The sequence below is a fragment of the Mastacembelus armatus genome, chromosome 16 (assembly GCF_900324485.2).
Source record: "Mastacembelus armatus chromosome 16, fMasArm1.2, whole genome shotgun sequence".
NCBI lineage: Eukaryota > Metazoa > Chordata > Actinopteri > Synbranchiformes > Mastacembelidae > Mastacembelus > Mastacembelus armatus.
In genome coordinates, this window is record NC_046648.1 from 6221892 (window position 1) to 6227891 (window position 6000).

Sequence of the window (6000 nt, forward strand, 5' to 3'; positions counted from 1 at the left end):
GCTGCTACTCATAACAAGAGTGCAACGCAGAGTTGATAACATGAGACTTGGCAATGGCATGTAAATAAGCTGAGAAGACGCTCTGTTGCTTCTCCATCTCTCAGAACATCTCAGATGTTCAATTCAGTTTGGAGTTAAACTGGCAGAAAAGATATATATTTCTTTTTTGTTGGTTTGGTTTAAAAATATATCATATGGTAAATTTATAGATGTTGCACACTTAGTTCAATTAACGTTTAATTAAAAAGAGTAGTTGTAGTAGTTGTATTAGTGGCCTTGGATAGCTGGTCGGATATATAATACCACAAAGTGTTTAGGATTTTCATTGAGTCATATTCTTTGTAAAGATGATAGAAATTGGAGTAGAAGCCCAGTTACACCAGAATGTAGCACAGAAAAAAATCATTCAGAATTCTTTACAAAGTACGTCTTTCTAGGAGTTTGATGAGTGATAGCTAGCTGGTAAAATACTGCAGCTGGTGAGCCTCATGCCAGCCAATCACAACAGCACTCCAATGTCCGTGTTGAAATGACAGTTTTCTGTCTGTCTAAGGACAATATTCTTATTCTTCAACATAATTCTTTAAATTAACCAGAATGAAAGCTGATGTCAAAAATTCTCATGTAATTTGGTATCAGATTTTGCCATTATAAATCCTGGTGGTGCCTTAAAATATTTATGAGTTATATTATCAACTAGTTCATATAAATCAGTTTTAGTTCCAAAATAGCATGGTCACAATCTGTCTTCAGTATCAAAGCATAATTTACTTTGTCTATACCCAAACACTGTATTCTGTAACTGACTGCAGTCTCAGTTTCACTTAACTACAGTTTAATAAGATCTAATAAGTTTGATTACTGTGATATATTTCATACTATCAGGTTTATACAGAAAGACAACTAGCTTGTCAAGAAGCTAAATAAACCTGCATCTAAAGTGTCAAATGTTGAAGCTACTCTATTCATCAGACTTGTTTTAATCCATCTCCATATGATTCCTGCCATCTCCACCATACATCCAGGTCTCAGCAGCCTTATATATAATGTATCTGAACAGAAAAGAAATGGAGGTGACAGAGTCAGTAGTTACTATGATCAAATATCATAGCTGGAGGCTAACTGGGCATCAGGGCCCACTGACACAATCCACAGGGAATGAAGGGATAGAGAGAGAGAGTGAGAGAGAGCGAGAGAGAGCGATGTCTGTAGAATAAGGTAAAGGATGACTGTGTGTCGCTATAAATCACTATTGCGTAGGCTAATCTCTCAGGGTCTCTGGCAGAATAAATACTTTGCTTATAGATCCAACACGCCTCAGTCTCCGCCACTCATTGGGCACGCTCAGTAGGCACAAGGCCTCCCTGGGCACGGTGCTGGCTTTCCCCCTTAAATCATCCCTCATTCTCATCTTTCTTCACTCCCTCCTTTCAACACTGAGATGCTGCCTGGGTGAGGGAGATATCATTCTCATTTCTCTTTATTTCTTCACACTTCCCCTCATTGCAAAAAAAAAAAAAATCATTCACTCACAATAAGTATTTTAGTCCCATATCTGATGATAAAGTCTTGCATTTTTTCAAATGAGAAGGCAATGTAGACAGGGATGAGATAATTCCTCGAGCAGTTTTACATGTCACAAAATTTCTGTTAAAACCACAATATCTCGAAACACAACACAAAACATGCAGATTTCTCCACTAGAGAAATCTATAAAACAAGAGATTCTCATCTCTATCTTACTTGGTGACAGATTCCTTTCACCTCTTTTACAAAAAGAGACTTCACTGAAAAGAGAGAGACACCTTGAGTGTACCAATCCTTCAGCTTTCCCCTTTTTCTCTCTCAACTTTTCCAGCATACAAGTGGTAACACTGAAATAAATTTAGCCTCACTCCATTGTTTCTGCCATGACAAGGAGCATTTTCTCATTTCCAGTACAGTTCACTCTATTGTTCAAAACCTTACATTTACAAGAGTCTTGCTCTCCATTTTGTACATTTTGTATTTGCATGTCCCCTGTTTCACCCCTTCATCTCTGTGATGGTGAGGCAAAGACATCCTCCCCCAGTCTCCTTTCCGCTCCCCTCACCTTCCTCTTCCTTTCCTCCCCTCTTCATCCCTCCCTGGCTCCCTCTCTCAGTAATCTGGCCCTGTCTGTAACAGTGGAGGTGCTGCCTGATTGAAACAAACGGCCGCTGATTGCTGATCAGCCAGCTGTAAAGCCTGGCAAGGATATGAGTTAATGAAAAAAATGGACCTGATTTGAGAGGCACCGAGCGTCGCTCACCCTGCTAGCCCTGCTGTCCCCTGCTGTTACCCTCTATCCTTCCCTTCCTCTCGTGCCTTTCTCCCATAGCCCCCCCTCCCACACACATACACACATCCCCCCACCTCACCCTGTCTGCCTATCATCGTCAGCTATCCTTACTGAGGTGGAGGCACAAACAGAGAGATGTAGAGAAGAAATTGTAGTTGCTTGTTTAATATAGAGGAATTAGCAGACACACAAATGTGTTGTGGTTACTTTTAAGGGTCAATGTCAATTTGTATGTGTGTGTGTGTGTGTGTGTCTGTGTGCATATTCTTTTATTTTGATGACAAAATGCTACAGAAGGGGAACATTTTGTAGCCTGTCAGCATGTCTGCATAGGAAAGACACTTTGGGTTTAATCATAGATTAAAAATTATGCAAAACTGTAAGTGAAAGAAAAACATAATTCATCAATTAGCTGCATCAGACTAAAGATAAAAGAAAGTTGTAAAAAAAGAACAGAATGAACTAATCGTTGTACAGTTTCTGATGTGATTTACATTCTTGCTTTAACATCCAACAAGTCTTTTTTGTAATAAAAGTACAAAGGGTGTTATAATAGCATACAAAGGGAGATTTGTGCAGATAATGGACCACTTAGGCCACAATGAACATCTTGTGTTTGTTTTTGCACATTCTAATAATTTCCTCTCCTGATTTTGATGCATACAAAGGCACAAAGTAGCACACTCTGACCCACTCATCTTGTTGGGTCACCACTAAAGTGGGCAATAATTGCCAGTGGCAACTCATTAGAATTGGTGATTTCGTAAAGTAAAATGGAAAAATAAGCAAAAACACACAAATAAATGCCTTCACATACACGTACTGTGCTCACAGATACATATGCACACACAATGAAGTGCAGACACACATCTACAATTCCAAGACGATAAATTAAAATCCTCATGACCCTGTGTACACAAAATTAGCCACCGGGCCAACAGACCTGCATTAGAGCAGTGCATAGTAACAGAGAAGAACTCTAATTGGGGTCATTATTTAAGCTGAGAGAGGGAAAAGGCTGAAGACTCTCATTTTCACTCCTCTTTCTCCTTTTTTATTTGACAGGTGCAGTAAATTAAGAAAGTGGTGATATTTAATACCTTTTAACCTCCCTGAGACAGTTTTCTGATCAATTACTAGAGCAGGCTGTAATTGTTAGCCTGGATAATGATTCCACATGTGAGAGAGCAGTGCTAAGATGAAGCCCTGAGTGCAATTACCTTAAAGCCCTCAAGTGTACTGGTGTCTGGAGAGGACATTATGGAAAGAGAGTTAGTAAGACAGGCAGAGAGCACCTGTGAGCAGAGAGGCTGCCATATAAAGTAGAAAATGTTGGAGCTTCTCTGACAGTGAGGCATAAACCCTGTTCATATACCTAAAACAGCATATCAAATAAAGTGCTTTGTTACACTGTAGTAAGTTATCAGAGAGAAAAGGGAAAAATTAGTTAATTGGTTATTTGCTGCTTCATATCAGCTGGAATTTAATAAGTTCAACATACAAACTTAAAAGGTGATGTCATTGTTGTATTTACAGCTTGTTTTCCCAGTGCATTGTTTCCAGTTCCATCTGAAACACTGACCTCAGATAACAAGCTGACTAGTGTTTTCACTGGCGTTCTCTTTACTGATAGTTTTCTAAGAAATGACTTTATGAAAATGATACCAGGATGAAAATCGCACTCTGAAGAAGACGAGGCATCACTTTGCTGTACATGTTGCTATATGCTGACAGGTTGATGTTTTAATGTATATATTTGTGTAGACTATGTTTGCATACATAAAACATCTAGTTTGTGGTAAACTGACATCCTTTTATTGAAAAACCAATGTGGGTGTCTCTTTCATGTTTGTGAACAGTGTAGCCAAGCAATTTAAGATCAAATTAGATCCTGTGAAATATTGTGCTTAGCCTGACAGGCCCCCAAACACTAAATAAATCACCTTTTTATGGGCAGGGGGGACTGGACTGTGTGCCTGTGCTGCACATGAGAACAATCCTATTTTAAACAGCACATTTTTACAAACCCCCCAACACTTACTCTATGTTTCACCTATGGTTTCTTTGACTGGTGACCTAAAAGGAAATAACATTGACATTAGCCAGAGTTTAGGTCTGAACACTGTCTTCATGGTGTGGAGGGCATTTCCTCACTGATCTGCATGTTTAGTGTCTCAGTGTTGGAATGCATTGCAGTTTTGAATATTCATGATAAACAGCACCAGAGGAGTGCCAAAATGCTGCACTCGAGTGGAGCTTGACTGAAATACCCATGCTGCTGTAAAATCTGTGGATACATTCTAAATGCACATTAAGTAAAATCAACATTTGATTATTGATAGAAAATACTTTTGCATATATATTTTCTATATAAATTAACAAGAGGAGGAAAAGTTTGAAGTTTGGTTTAGAAATAAATCCCAGCAAATGTATGATCACCCACTTTCTAGGTCAGAACCTGTGAAACATGTATTCCACAGAGGATGGTTTTTGAAATGTAGAACAGTACAGAAGCCAAAACATACATTTATCTAACTTCTTAAAGTACAATAATACAAAGGATCTACTGCTTTATAGCCTTCCCAAAGACTTAATTCATTACAATCCACCCTTGAACTGCTCCACTGTTTTGCATAAAGTGCAAGATTTATCAGGGGAGGTGGAAAGAATGCGAACAAATAGTGAAATTTCAAACAAACAGAATGCTTGATTTCCTCAAATATTGAACAGTTGGTGGTGTTATCTGGCTCGGTGACCCAGCGCTCACAGCAGGCAGAGTGGAGTGGCATGGCCTGACCTCCTGTCTGCAGCAAGGCTGGCTGGAGGCTGAGGAGAGCTGAGAGAGAGAGGGAGAAGGGGAGAAGAGACAGGCAGAAAAGGACGAGGGCAAATAAAATACCAGACGCCTGCACAAGAAACACACACAAAAGTAAACTAGCATGAACCCTCTGCCACCATCCCCTCCCCCCAACATCAAATATGTTAAGGCCATCTGTTTTTTTACGCAAGTAAACAACAACGCGCTGTCAATACCAACAGGGCCGGGTGAGTACACTTGTTTAATATTGAACGAAAATAAATTACTATAGTTGTAGAAGTTAAAGGTCTTATGTTTACTATTTCTGAATGGGTGAATGGTATAGCCTCTTTTTCATGACAGACGTATTGCCAGTAGCAGCATTTTTCAATTTAAATTCACATTTTCATAGGGCAGCATTCTCTCGGGTTCCCTCCAGTGCAGTTTTGGAGTTTATGAAGAGGACAAATGTGTTGTGGAAATCCATCTGGTATCATCAGAAAATCTGAGCCTCATCTCTGTTTGCACTGGCAGAGCAGCACTCACTTCCTGATTTGTGCTGTAAAGCAACGTCTATGTGCTGTAAAGGAAAAGAACTAACTGGCACTGTATGCATCTATCTGTGATGTCACAAGTGTTGGCACCATGCATAGATAAGTGAGTTGTTTTACATGCGATGGAACTACATTAACCTAAAACGATACATTGAGTAGCATAAAACAGGCAAATGCAAGCTATAACGTGCCCTGTGTAGACATTTTGATCATTGGTAATACTATGGAGGAAAGTTTTATTAATGGACCCACATTTGTTTTGTAAGTGGCTTGAGCATGAGTGTGCACAAAAGGTGTGTGATTCACATTGTGCTCTTTATTTTCTGCTG